This window comes from Schistocerca americana, chromosome 10, assembly GCF_021461395.2.
Source record: "Schistocerca americana isolate TAMUIC-IGC-003095 chromosome 10, iqSchAmer2.1, whole genome shotgun sequence".
Lineage (NCBI taxonomy): Eukaryota > Metazoa > Arthropoda > Insecta > Orthoptera > Acrididae > Schistocerca > Schistocerca americana.
The window spans coordinates 195,800,595-195,815,639 of record NC_060128.1 but is presented as its reverse complement, the minus strand read 5'-3'; positions in this window follow the sequence as shown (position 1 = coordinate 195,815,639).

The following is a 15,045-nucleotide window of genomic DNA, read 5'->3' as shown; positions in this document are numbered from 1 at the left end:
TATCTGGATTCTGTTCTGAAATATATGTTTCGTTTAACCTACAACCACTAAAATGTAACTGTGCCAATACCTTTTGGTGCGATTGTATATCGGCCCGTCAGACGGGCGTTCTGTTATAAATGTGAAGTCCCCCGGCAGACGTTTGCCGCCAGCAGTCGGCCGATCGAGATGTTGGGTTCAAAATAATGACGTCACCTGCGATCTACAGTCTAAGGTAAATGTCCGGGAAGACGTGGGATCCGTAACAAACTGTCAGAGAAAGGCCTACCCAATACACGAAGTGCAGGAGGAGGAGGAAGAGGAGGCGGTGCCTGTGTTGGGCTGGAGGCTGACTGGAGGCGCGGGCTGAGCCGCCTCCAGCGCCACCTGTGAGCGGCCGCCTCCAGCAGCGGCTGCGGCTGCTCGCCGCCAGGTGGCGGACACAGCCCCGCGGTCCCTCCCCCTCCCCACCTGAACCCACCAGCCTCGGGTCTGTGACAGTAACACACTCACCATGTCTACACGCGACACATCTTCCGAAAGACGAAAACCGAATTTCGGAAACCGTTTTTTGCTGCCGTGTTTACATGCTGAGCTCTGAAGGTGATTGGCTAGCCCGGTTAAATATGGCGCCTGGAAAACAGCTGTTACACTGTATGATTTCGTCAGCTCAATCGCTATTTCTCTTCAATTAGTCGAGGTGTGAATAGCTTCTTTTGTGTTAGCAGTAGAGCCAACACCGTGTTACGAGTGGAGGCCGAAACGCACGCGTTTTAGCTCACGCAGGCTGACGTGAGGAGGGAAGAACTATACTGACGTGAGGTCTGGAACATGAAAAGGAATTAGAATTCACAAAGCGGACGTAATTAGTTTGATACTTAACTTCAATCCATCAATGATGAACGTCGCTCTTAACGGTACATGATTCACAATATTATCTGTTCAGAATATATACTTGAAGATAGTAATTATAGTAACTGAATATGGCGCCTTGCTAGGTCGTAGCAAATGACGTAGCTGAAGGCTATGCTAAACTGTCGTCTCTTATGCCACAAAATATTATGTAACAGGTTGAACATAGAAATTTTGATTTATTGAGTATTTTTGGTTCTTTGCGATAGTGCAACAAACTGAAAATATTGATTAATTATTAATCGTTGAATTACAGACACATGAAGATATAATCCGCGCTATCATTCAGCATCATTTTACATACGTTAAAAGCCTAACTAGATGGGATCTAACGAGGAACTTCGCTCAGTGGAAGAGGGGTCAATATAAGCGAACACCTATCTCGACGTATCACCAGATGTTCGACCGTTTTTGACGAAACGACGGTCGAAGTTTTTCGGTAGTTTTCAGCTATATTCCAGGTACTTTACGTGCCTCTTATCGCACGACATCTGCAGACCAAATGGAGGTTCAATGATTAGCGTCGCGGCTTATTAATTTTGAGCCCCATGTATTTTGTTTCGTTTTATTTTTATTCTTTTCATTTATCTACCCAAGTCCGTAGAAGGTTACTGCACGAATGTCTCAGATTAGGGTTGGGTTGTTTGGGGGAAGAGACCAAACAGCGAGGTCATCGGTCTCATCCGATTAGGTAAGGATCAGGAAGGAAGTCGGCCGTGCCCTTTCAAAGGAACCATCCCGGCATTTGCCTGGAGCGATTTAGGGAAATCACGGAAAACCTAAATCAGGATATCATATTAGGACGTACAAACACGTTGTATAACTGTAGTATTACAAGCGGATTTCTCAATAAATGTCATATATTTATTACATAAGAAATGTGTGTATGGTACCTTGAGAGGTTACATTCTTTTTAAATTCTCATATTCTGATATTCCATTCTCATACCAGTTATTGTATTTTTTGTTATTTTCATTCTTCAGCAAGATTTGGTGCATTCCCTTGGATGATACCGATCGTAGAAACATTCAAAACAGAGAAATTCCGAACACTACGAGCATCGCGCAAAGGCAGGTTTGCCACAGCGAAATTTCTTCGCATGAACCTCACTACGGAAAGAAACGTCTTAAACATTGCTCAAGATTTGGCGCGTTGGCAATAATTTCGCGGCACACCATGCATAACGGTTCACATTTCCGAAAACTGGTGCTTGCTATTCATTATTAATCATGATACACTACAGGAACTTCACCGAATAAGTTTCAAATAATTTTGTCATTATTTTAAACTCACTCATCTGACCAACAATTAGCAGACGACTACGGACAACGATATATCTGTATACACTGAAAAGCATTCGTTTAGCAATCGCCTACAGATATGGACATGTAAATGAAAAACAAAAGTAAAAGTAATAATTCGGTTTCGAACGGTGACCGCAAAATTAAGAACAACTCTGCCACCATTTCTTCGCAGGATGTCGCACGTTAAAAGGTACATTAAGTTCCTCGTAAAAGCCTCGAAAACTTTGACCGTGGGCGCGTGTTTATATGTACAGTGAGGCCATACGCAGTGTAGCTCGATGCCGACAGACGGTAACATCGTGCGTGTCCGAGTGGGTTCCTTAACGTTACAGGCAAATTTGGCGTTTGTTGCCAAATGGCAACACCATGCAGTAGAGGCCTAAACTTCTCATGATGGAAGTTTTGCTTTCACTTTCCGTGTCTCCCTAACTGAGTTACGAATGAACACACCGATACAAAATAAGAAAATGACTCACATATAATTTTTATATCATTATCTAACCAGTTGGGTAGTGGACAATTACGAAAGAAATCATTTCAATGTAACGAGATCTGGATCCTGCTAGTTACACTTACTTGATGGGAACAGTTACCAGTCTATACCTAATGAAGGAAAAAAATAGTACTGTTGACCTCATTAGGCAACAAAATTGCTAAACAGCTGCTTACTTTATTCCTCATTATAGATGGCTACAAACACAGCAGAAAATTGCTGACTTTACTTTGAAACCAGGTAGCAGGTGAAGTTAACTCCACAGCTTGCAGGCAATAAATTTTGGGGAAGAAAAGTTTTTCAGTCAGTAAGATAACCTTTAGCCTATTTCTAATCCGTATTTATCGCCTTATTTCAGTGCGACACATAAATATTTAGAAAATGTGTCCTATATTTTCCAATCTAATTATCTTACCTAATTTATTACCTGCGTAATATATTAGAGGCTTGCTCTCCCACTGAAAATTTTGCCCATTCCCCCGTACTTCCCGCTATTACTAAAGTACACATTCCTTGCAGCCTCAGGAAGTGATCAATCAACCAATCTCTTTCTTTTAGTCAAGTTGTGTCCTATAGTTGTCCTCTCCTTGATTCTATTCGGTACTATCTCATTACCATTTAAATCTACCCTATAAATCTTCAGCATTCTTCTGTACCACTACATTTCAAAGGCTTCTACTGTCTTCGTGTCTGAATTCCTTATCGTCCGCATATCATTGTCGTATATGGCTACGGTCCGGACAAATACATTCAGAAAACACTCCTAACACTTAAAAAAATATTCACTGTTAACATTAACAAACCCATGTTTTTCAAAAACGCATTTCTTTCCGTAACCAGTCTTCATTTTATATCCTCTCTACTTCGCTCATCTTTAGCTATTTTACTGCCCAAATAACAAAACTCATTACTATTTTTGATGTGTCATTCCATAATCTAATTTTACTTTTGTTCATGTCGATCTTACAGTCTCTCTTCAGAATAACATTTACTCCGTTCACGTGCTCCTCAAAGTCCTTTGCCGCCTGAGAGAATCACAGTGTCATCGACAGACCGCAAAGTTGCTATTTTTTTCTCCGTGTAGTATGGACAGACTACACTTATTTGGAAATACACTGAATCAAAAAATATTAAGATCATCTTCGTAGTCAGGCAGTATACTTGGGTTTGCCTGTTCATAATTTATTTAATTGTGTATACAGACAGTTTGTCCACCCTGGGACTCGAGAATCTTAACAATGTCTACCTGTTACCGCTGTGGTAAGTGGCAAGATATTGCTGCATGGAGCTCCAGGACTTCATCAAAATCTCTGCACTAGTTCCTCAAACTAGTCCGAAGATGAGAGCAGCGGACTTCAGTTCGTATACGTAGAAACAGAGGAGCTTTAATAAAACATTTTACTTACTAACACATGAGTCAAACTTACATTTTATGTTTGCTTGCAGTAATGTTCGTCTATTATGTTTCTGAAGGATGATAAATACGATGTATGTTGAAACGGTGAAGACATTTTTATGTGATATAGCTAAAGTTTAACAAGTTTCAGATTTTTACTTTAAATGTACTGTGAGACGTCGCTTTGTATAGAATTTCATGAGTAAAGGTGAACGGGAAGAACAACTGTAGGTTTCGATGAGTGAGTTTGTATCAGGATATGAGACATATATGACAGTCTTTTCCTTGCGTTGGCTTACAAGCTTAAAATATTTATACCTTCAAAGGACCGGGGATCTAAGCACATGACATAACTTTGAACTTCATAGGCCAAACTGTTCCAGAGAAAAAGGCATGTTAATGGGCAGACAGACGGTTAACAAATGACAAAAAAACATTTTTCCGGGTGATATAATTGCAAATTAACCATTTTCAGATTATTTCCTTTGGTTATACTGTGAAACCTTGCTTATTTCGAAATTTAATGATTTATGATAGACGGAAAGTACCCTATAGATACTGATGAGTGAGTTTGCGAGTATCAGGATCTGTGACATAAATGTCGTGTCTGTTGATTGAAGTGACCTAGAAGCTTAAAATTTTTGCACCGTCGTGGGACCATAGACATTGATGTGTGACATAAATTTGAACTTGATATGTCTACCCCTTACTGAGAAAAAATGTTTGTAACAGACGGGCGGATAGATAGACAGGCGAAGAAAGTGATCGAATAAGATTTCCGTCTTCACAGTTTAAACACGTGACGTTAATCGTGTAAGCGAGAAATGTTCAGACAGGGTTTGAAATTATGCTTAAAGTCGCTGAATGCTGTCACTATCAAACACTGCACGAGTTCAGTCTGGGTAGTTTGCGCTCTCTTTAAAGCATGAGGTAGTTCTTCAGGAATCTCATTGTTTATGACGACGTATGTTCAGAGCGATGTGTCACGTGGTGATAGCATTTTGCTGGAGCATTCAGTGGTATATGTGGATACTGTCTGGAAAACGTGTTGTGAACAGAACTGGCAGTAAAGAAGTAATAAGATTAAAGCGTCATGACTCATGCTGCAACTTTACTGCATCAACAGCTAAAATATAGGAAGTGGTAAAGTTTTTTTTTTTTTCCTTTCATCAATCTCTGGCAGGGTGCTGTCAATTTGGAAGACTTTCTTGAAGATTTGGAATTGTAAGTAAAGTTCGTTGGAAATCGGTAGGTGGTCTCTTTCTCAATTATTGGGTGAATGTGGATGTGTGGGTAACTTCACACGCCCTGATCTACGCTGCCTCAAAAAATGTACGCAGTTTCTGATTGTAACACTCGTCTTACTGTGTTAAGCCTTTAGCGCAAGATTATACATGTTAATGACTAGAGTAAGACACCGTCGTGCATCCGCACGTCAAACAGCTGTTGAATTCAGAATGAGATTTTCACTCTGCAGCGGAGTGTGCCCTGATATGAAACTTCCTGGCAGATTAAAACTGTGTGCCGGAACGAGACTCGAACTCGGGACCTTTGCCTTTCGCGGGCAAGCGCTCTACCATCTGAGCTACCGAAGCACGACTCACGCCCCGTACTCACAGCTTTACTTCTGCCAGTATCTCGTCTCCTACCTTCCAAACTCGGTACGGGACACAGTTTTAATCTGCCGGGAAGTTTCATATCAGCGCACACTCCTATGCAGAGTGAAATTCTCATTCTGGAAACATCCCCCAGGCTGTGGCTAAGCCATGTCTCCGCAATATCCTTTCTTTCAGGAGTGCTAGTTCTGCATGGTTCACAGGAGAGCTTCTGTAAAGTTTGGAAGGTAGGAGACGAGGTACTGGCAGAAGTAAGGCTGTGAGGACGGGGCGTGAGTCGTGCTTGGGTAGCTCAGTTGGTAGAGCGCTTGCCCGCGAAAGGCAAATGTCCCGAGTTCGAGCCTCGGTCCGGCACCCAGTTTTGATCTGCCAGGAAGTTTCAGCTGTTGAATTCTTCGAAAACAAAGTAACAACATCGGAGTGGATAAAATCTTTCCAGAACTGGGTCGACCGCATAAAGAGTGGTTGACATTTTTAAGGCGTTCTTTCCAAAAACGATGAAAAAGATCTGTAAGAAAAAAAACGTTCTTCACTGATTGCTTTTGTAAAAACTTAACAGTCGGTCCTCGTAATCCGGTAGCTGGCTTACAGGCGGTTAATGGCTGTCGTGACGCTCCCTTTGTGACGTCACGGCGGCACATGTGTCGTGTCGTGTCGTGTCGCTGTCCAACGGCTGCCTCTTGTTTGTCCCGCACAGAGCAAACTCGCTCCAGAGCGCAAACACACACACACACACACACACACACACACACACACACACACACTGCAGCGCGCTGCTGTCCTCTTGAGCACCCAGCATGATCGCCGCCTCCACTCGCCTGTCCATTGCCTCGGCCTGCTCCACTATTACTGGAACCGCTTAACGCCCCACCGTGTTGGTGTTCGCGGTCCGCCCCTTCCCCCAGCACTTACACAGTGTTAACGCCTGAACCCTACAAAAACCTTAATTAATCCCACATGTACCCTCCTACGCCAGTGTCGCCAGAATTTCTGCTGCAGCAAAATTCTACCAGTCCTCCACATGCCCGCATCTCGTGGTCGTGCGGTAGCGTTCTCGCTTCCCACGGCCGGGTTCCCGGGTTCGATTCCCGGCGGGGTCAGGGATTTTCTCTGCCTCGTGATGGCTGGGTGTTGTGTGATGTCCTTAGGTTAGTTAGGTTTAAGTAGTTCTAAGTTCTAGGGGACTGATGACCATTGATGTTAAGTCCCATAGTGCTCAGAGCCAGCCAGTCCTCCAAATCCTCAAAGACCGTGCATTCCACCTGGCTTTCCGCTTGCGTCTACCATCCTCATTAACGGACAAAGTTATCACTCTCAGTCCTCTCCGTGTCCATTAGCGGATGGTACACGGGAACGACGACCCACGTATGAGCTCTGATTTTTTCCCGTTGTTGTCATGGGTTAGTACATGTTCCGTTGGTCATTTTGCACAATAAATTGTAATGACACGGAACGAGACATTTTACATTCCATCGCAAATTAATTTGTGAATATGGCTATATGTTGAACATTTGTAAGTTCTTTTTTTAATATACAAATGCTAGTATTTCTTACCCATCACCTTTTACGCATTAGAATAATAGAAATTAGTCGATGGAATAGTAGGAGTTGTCAAGATGCAACTTTTTCAGTTTGTTTACAAACTTTTACTTCGCTCTCTGTCACACGCTTTGTATCACGGGGTAAGTGATCAAACATTTCTGTTGCAGCTTTGTACACTTCTTTTTGTGCTAAGGACATCCCTAATGTGGAGTAAGGAATGTAATTTTTCCTTCTGGTGTTGTAATTATGTACATAATTGTTCCTATTGAACAGCAGTGGATTGGCTTGGTTAGCTCTAAGCACTATACGACTTAACTTCTGAGGTCATCAGTCCCCTAGAACTTAGAACTACTTAAACCTAACTAACCTAAGGACATCACACACATCCATGCCCGAGGCAGGATTCGAACCTGCGACGGTAGCGGTCGCTCGGCTCCATACTGTAGCGCCTAGAACCGCTCCGCCACTCCGGTCGGCTGCAGTGGATTGTTTACAACGAACGTAATGAGGGAATAGATATGCTGTGAAGCGGTATTCACAATGCCCAATTGCTTAAACAGGTGTCTACAACATGGTCGTAGGTGAGGCACTACATATCATTCTTACAGCACGTTTTTGGGCAAGAAATACTTTCTTTCTAAAGTAATACTTATTCCAAAACATTATTCCATATGACATTGCTAAATGAACATATGCATAGTATGTGCCGGCCGCTGTGGCCGAACGGTTCTAGGCCCTTCAGTCCCGAAACCGCGCGACTGCTACGGTCGCAGGTTCGAATCTTGCCTCAGGCATGGACGTGTGTTATGTCCTTAGGTTAGTTAGATTTAAGTAGTTGTAAGTTCTAGGGGACTGATGACCTCAGATGTTAAGTTCAAAATGGTTCAAATGGCTCTGAGCACTATGGGATTTAATTTCAGAGGTCGTCAGTCCCCTAGAACTGAGAACTACTTAAACCTAACCTAACCTAACCTAAGGACATCACACACAGCCAGGCCCGAGGCAGGATTCGAACCTGCAACCGTAGCGGTCGCTCGGTTCGAGACTGTAGCGCCTAGAACCGTTCGGCCACCCCGGCCGGCTCTCTCCATGTGTTACTCTTATCACTGGTGTAGAACCCTGGAACAGTACGTTGTCTCTTTTTAAAATTTATAGTGAGGTCACTCACAGGAAACCAGTCAATATACTTTTAAGGGCATTGTTCGCCTTTTGTTCTCTATGTATACAGTATATGCTTGCACTAATTAGAATATTAGTGCCATCTTCAAAAACAACTAGATCTGATTGTTGCGTATTAGACAGAAGATCGTTTGCATGTGTGAGAAACAATAGTGGACTTAAAACTGAGACTTGGGAGACTTGATTTCTCCCAAGTCAGAATTACGTCCCCGTACTATCTTGGTTGAGTTACTATGTACAACTTTCTGCATTCTTTTCGTTAGATAAGTCATTATACATTGGTTGGCTATACCATCAATGCCGTAAAACTTCAACTTATCTAGAAGAATACTCTGATTCTCACAGTCAAATGCCTTAGATAGCTCACAGAAATTAGCAACCAGCGCTATTTTATTATTTAGTGTTTGCAAAAGCTAGTGAGTGAACATGTTAATGGCATTCTCGGTAAACCAACGCTTCTGAAACCCAAACTATGATTTACTGAGAACTTTATTGTTGCTACTGTGAGATACTATTCTAGAATACATCACCTTTTCAGAAATTTCGGGAGGAAGTAATACGTTGCGTGGTTGTTTGAGGAACCTACGTTCTCGAGATTTCCGTAGCAAACTTCTCCGCGATGAGCAACGCCTCCCTTGCAGTGTCTGCCGCTGGAATTTGTTCACCACCTGCGTAATGCTCTCGCGCAGACTATACGATCCCGTGACGAAACACTCCGCTCTTCTTTGTACCCTACGCATCACATACCACGTCACAAAAATTTTGCCTATCAAAACATGGTTGTCTACAGTATTTAGAGTACACTCTGAAATATTTCCCGCTTTACGGTACCTTAATTTTGATCTTAAGCATTCTTAGTGACTTTATCGCACATGGTAATTCGCAGCATCTTCGACGGTAGTAGCTTAGCATTGTGGTTACCTGAAAAGAAGTGCCATGCCTTCCTCAGCTTGTGCTTTTATAAAAGACATTTGTAAGTATACCACCACGGAACTGCGAAAAACCTTTTTATATTGCAACTAAGTTAGCTAGTAGCATCGTCTGTCAGACTTTACAGTTTAAATAGTTATTATACTCGTAAAATACCAGACACCATGTATGCAGCAATTTAAACGCTGTATATGCTACATGATAACATAAAATATCGGAACTAATTACAGCATAAAAGAGATGGTGTGGTGGTGCACGGGAAAGTGTCATAAAGATGTGGTTAGGAAAATCCCCAGACAACGGAGGAAATGGTCCTCACCGCCATGTACAATGTCATCCGTAGCTGAGCGCTTCTCGAAAAGGGTTTACATTGAATGTATTGACTGACATTATAATCAAGCACATCTGAATTTATCTGTCTCGTAAATACGTGCTCATATACCGGGTGGTTCAAAAGGTTGCGCGCAAATTGAAAGAGCTTATGGAGAAGTCGAAATTCAACAGATTTGGAGTATGGCCTCCGAAGTAATCCTGAGCAAGCGAAAGCTTTAGAATGTCAGGGACATCAACGCAGCGGAATTTGAAATAAATCTGCATCTATTTGCACAATACAAATTTTATTTCATTTAGCGGTTTCGGCACCTAATACTCTTCTTCAGAAGCTTATAATCCCGAATGGTATCGTAGATTAGGTATTAGACTTGATTACCTCACACCATGCCCGTCAAATCTTGCACTACCAGTTCGGAGTGAAAAGCATGAATGAATGGTTATTTTAATCAACGCCGTAATGAGAAGTAACAAACTGGAAAAAAATATTTCCCCATGTTTCGTTTTCCAAAGCAGTGAGGGTTTATGGAACTTAAAGGATTTAGCGATTGTCACAGATATCCAACAAAATTGTTTACATTGTTCTTGCGTAAAACGATATTTTAAATATTACAAAAGTTTGTGTAAACATTTATGAAACTGGTTTTACAAAATTAGCATGCTTACGTCTTTTTGCTAATTTAATTACACAAATTTTAAATATGTATCCAATGAATTAGTAGTTCACAAAGTATAATGATTGATTTTCACACAAAGTTTGTATTTAAATTTCTGTGAAGAGATCGATCCCGAATGGTATCGTAGATTAGGTATTAGACTCGATTACCTCACACCATGCCCGTCAAATCTTGCACTACCAGTTCGGAGTGAAAAGCATGAATGAATGGTTATTTTAATCAACGCCGTAATGAGAAGTAACAAACTGGAAAAAAATATTTCCCCCCGTTTCGTTTTCCAAAGCAGTGAGGGTTTATCACTCATATGTATGTCTGGGGTTTCACAAGACGCCTGTGCAAAAACTGTAAGGCGCACACACACACACACACACACACACACACACACACACACACACACACGCACGCACATAACAGTGGGCAGAGCATCTCAGCATGTTGGTAACACAGGTTACACGTGGTGGATGTAGGCGCCCTCTGTGACACGCAGTTCGACGCGAAATGCCCGGAAAGGCGCGACAGCAATCCGCTTTCCTATGCTGTTCATTTGGTTGCCTCCTTGAAGGCGCGAGCTAATTGGATGCGACAACACGGAGCACAGGGTTAGTAACAAAATTTGAAGACAGCGCAGAGTAACGGTGCAATCTGTATTTATGAGAATATTTTGAAGACCATTGACAGTCTTACCTTTAGCAATGGGACAATAATACGTACCTATAACATGAAGCAAGTTCCACTGGTTTTCTGATTACCTATCGTGGGATATACAGTAGTGAAATAGTAAACGTAATGTCCTGTTTACTCAACAGTATTCCACATTACAGAAGGTGTTCAAAGTGGTGACAACGACATTCAGTACAGGCAGAACATCTTCGAAGGGAAATTGTGGCGCACGCTACCGAGTACACCAGGCATCGTACGAACCTCGTCAGACACAACAAGTAGACCTGTCCAGGCGAGGAACGTTTCTTCGTCGGGAACTGTCTTGTGTTACGCACACGAGGCTTTCGATATGACACAGAAAAGAAAAACAGAGGCGTCAGATCAGGAGCTCGTAGTGGGCGCGCAATTGCACCTCCCCTCGCTACTCAACGCCTGGTACTGACCAAGTGACGTAGTTGAACAAAAAAGTGTGCAGTTCCTCCGCCTAGTTGCATCCAAACGTACGTACACAGAGAAGCAGTAAATTATTTTTTTCTATTTTATCCATCGACAGTAGCTGTATTGCTATCCCTTAAGATTAGTTAGTTGAACAAAACAAATTTTATTTTCTTCGCCAGTTTCAGGCACCTAGTCCCCTTCTTCAGAAGCTTATAATTATCGCATTATTTGGGAGTAACAGAAATAAGGTGGATGCAACATATTGCTGTTGTCCGTCATGTGAGAATACGATTCTTCTACAGGCACTATGAACCACACGACCTAAGCAACATGCTGCATAGATCTCATTTCTGACACTCGCAAATAATGCGATGATTATAAGCTTCTGAAGAAGAGTATTAGGTGCCAAAACCGCTAAATGAAATAAAATTTGTATTGTGCAAATAGATGCAGATTTATTTCAAATTCCGCTGCGTTGATGTCCCTGACATTCTAAAGCTTTCGCTTGCTCAGGATTACTTCGGAGGCCATACTCCAAATCTGTTGAATTTCGACTTCTCCATAAGCTCTTTCAATTTGCGCGCAACCTTTTGAACCACCCGGTATATGAGCACGTATTTACGAGACAGATAAATTCAGATGTGCTTGATTATAATGTCAGTCAATACATTCAATGTAAACCCTTTTCGAGAAGCGCTCAGCTACGGATGACATTGTACATGGCGGTGAGGACCATTTCCTCCGTTGTCTGGGGATTTTCCTAACCACATCTTTATGACACTTTCCCGTACACCACCACACCATCTCTTTTATGCTGTAATTAGTTCCGATATTTTATGTTATCATGTAGCATATACAGCGTTTAAATTGCTGCATACATGGTGTCTGGTATTTTACGAGTATAATAACTATTTAAACTGTAAAGTCTGACAGACGATGCTACTAGCTAACTTAGTTGCAATATAAAAATGTTTTGCTCTCGTTTGGCGGGAATATCACTTGTAACAGTGGAGTTGTAAGATGGAGACTGCGATGTGTGGTAGAGGTGGCTGTACCGACTTGAGTCTGTAGCTATCGTGAACAGTTAAAATTCACATTGATGTGGAAACTGTGTTATATTTGTGAACCACCATCTGAGAATTTATGAATGTAGAAGAAACTATGAAGAAATTGTTTCATCTGGTAGTTAGTAAACCGTAGACTCGAAAGCCTAAAAACAGTATATTTCTTCGTATAGGAAGTATCAGAGACCATCGTGCCCCTGAAAAGACTACAACGAGGCCATCAATTAATCAGCTGAGTAACAAAGAATTAAATTCATTCATGTGGGTACGCCTTTCAATGTTAGTCAAAAATGACTAACGTCCGGGAAGTGGATACATTATAAGACAGTTATTCTGTATTGAATGGACGAGTTATAATGTACATCGTTTGTCCTCGTTGTTTCTGGCATTCCAAAGCTTTCACTCGCTCATGATTTTGCAAGAGCATAAGTTCCTGTTCCAGAGATGTTTTATTTCGATTTTTGTATCAGCTCGCCACTTTCGCAGCTCTGTGCGCCCGGCAGGCACGCGAGAGACCGGATAGGTTTGCGCGACCTTATTGCCTCGCTCAACGACTCACTTTGCTTTTGTTCACTGCCAGGTGGCCGTAGACGTTCTGCGACAGCATATGAATATTTCCGATGGCCTGGTTTTCTGCCAAAAGAAACTCAGTGAGGCCCCTCTGCTCAGAAAGGGCCTCCATTTAAAGGCGCCTCTTGAAGGCTACGTACAGCGCCACCACTTATTGAAGCTTCATGAAAGTGTAGAGGCTGAAGCGGGAACATTCCACGATGCCCCATAGTAAATTCCTCAGTTTTTCAACCAGAATTGGTGGAGAAAAAAAATGTGTTGCATTACTTATCGAACGCCTCTCGTAACATTTACTATTGATAACTTTTTACATTCATCGTCTTTGGGTTTGTGGCGACGCTACTGTTTATGGTGTGTATGTTGTCTTTCTGCATACACCCTGTGTACACACGTTTTAAGTCCTCTTTCACAGCGCTCTCATGTTGCATTTATGCTTTGAAAATGTCGGGATGTGCACATGGCCAAATGTCGGCGATTGTCAAAGGCGTCAGTCGGCTTCATTCCTCTAAGTTGCTTGAATATCTCTCCCTCTCCCTCTCCCTCTCCCTCCCCCTCTCCCTCTCCCTCTCCCTCTCCCTCTCCCTCTCCCTCTCCCTCTCCCTCTCCCTCTCCCTCTCCCTCTCCCTCTCCCTCTCCCTCTCCCTCTCCCTCTCCCTCTCCCTCTCCCTCTCCCTCTCCCTCTCCCTCTCCCTCTATCTCTCCCTCTCCCTCTATCTCTCCCTCTCCCTCTCCCTCTATCTCTGTCTCTACTATCTCTCTCTCTCTCTCTCTCTCTCTCTCTCTCTCTCTCTGTGTGTGTGTGTGTGTGTGTGTGTGTGTGTGTGTGTGTGTGTGTGTGAATTCCTAAGGGATCAAACTGCTGAAGTCATCAGTCGCTAGAGTTACATACTACGTATGCTACACACACACACACACACACACGGAGGAGGACTCTAGTACACCTACTATGTTACGACTTATCTCTTCTAAATTGAAGCTACCTTAAAATAAATAAAATAGAATAATCAGTCATGAGAGCGACTGCGATGAAGCCCCCCCCCCATCCCCCCAGTGGGAGGGGCCGCTTAGTCCGTGACATGGCGCCTCCAACCGCGCGACCGCCCCGCTCGGCGGACTCGATATATTATTTCAAATTTTACGGCGTTCTATGAAAACTATAATCAGACTTCTACAGTACTGCTATGAAGAAATAACTATTCCTGGTTTCACATATTATTCTTCCCATTCGTAGCAGAAACAGTAATTTTACAGTTGCAGTTCTAAATAACGAAATACGCGGAAACGTGGCAAATACGAGTACCACTTGAGTTTCGATATTTTGTAACGGTGCAAACAAACAGCGCCTTTCCGAAGTCGTGTGACAGTCGCAGCTTCGTGCGTAGAACGCGCACAGTAGGTGGGGCAGCGAGTCATCCGTCCAGAGGTAGGACTCCTATGCGGAAAGTAAGGTCCGATCGTTCGCGAAATGGAAAGCACAGCGAAAATTTTATGAAGTTTTGCACAAATGTGCTGGGCAGTGTCTCTAGTATTTGCTGTCGAACGCGTCACGTCTCTCTTTCCAGTTCTGCGCCTACAGTGAGCAAGTGAAGGTGGCCAGAAAAATAGCGTCTCCCGCCGAGTATGAGATGTCGCCTGATGTCACGCAGCCAGCATAACACAACTGTCATGCAGTCCCTGCTTCACGCTCGTTCTCGGCCGCACACTGCAAGGGCAATGAGGACGCACCTGCAGCGTTTTTGACGGAAAGTGTTTGATCAGCTGTCATACAGCTTGTAATTGGCTCCCTCTAAGTTTCATCTCTACTCACACGAACCACTCACTGTGCAGACAACGTTTTGTCACAGACAACGCTCCTGTTCCCTCAGTCGGTCGTCCATCTCCCAGAACGTCGGCCGCGGTCGGTTTGTACGATCGTGGTCCGCGTCAGGGAGCTCCTCTCCAGGCTTGGGGTTTTC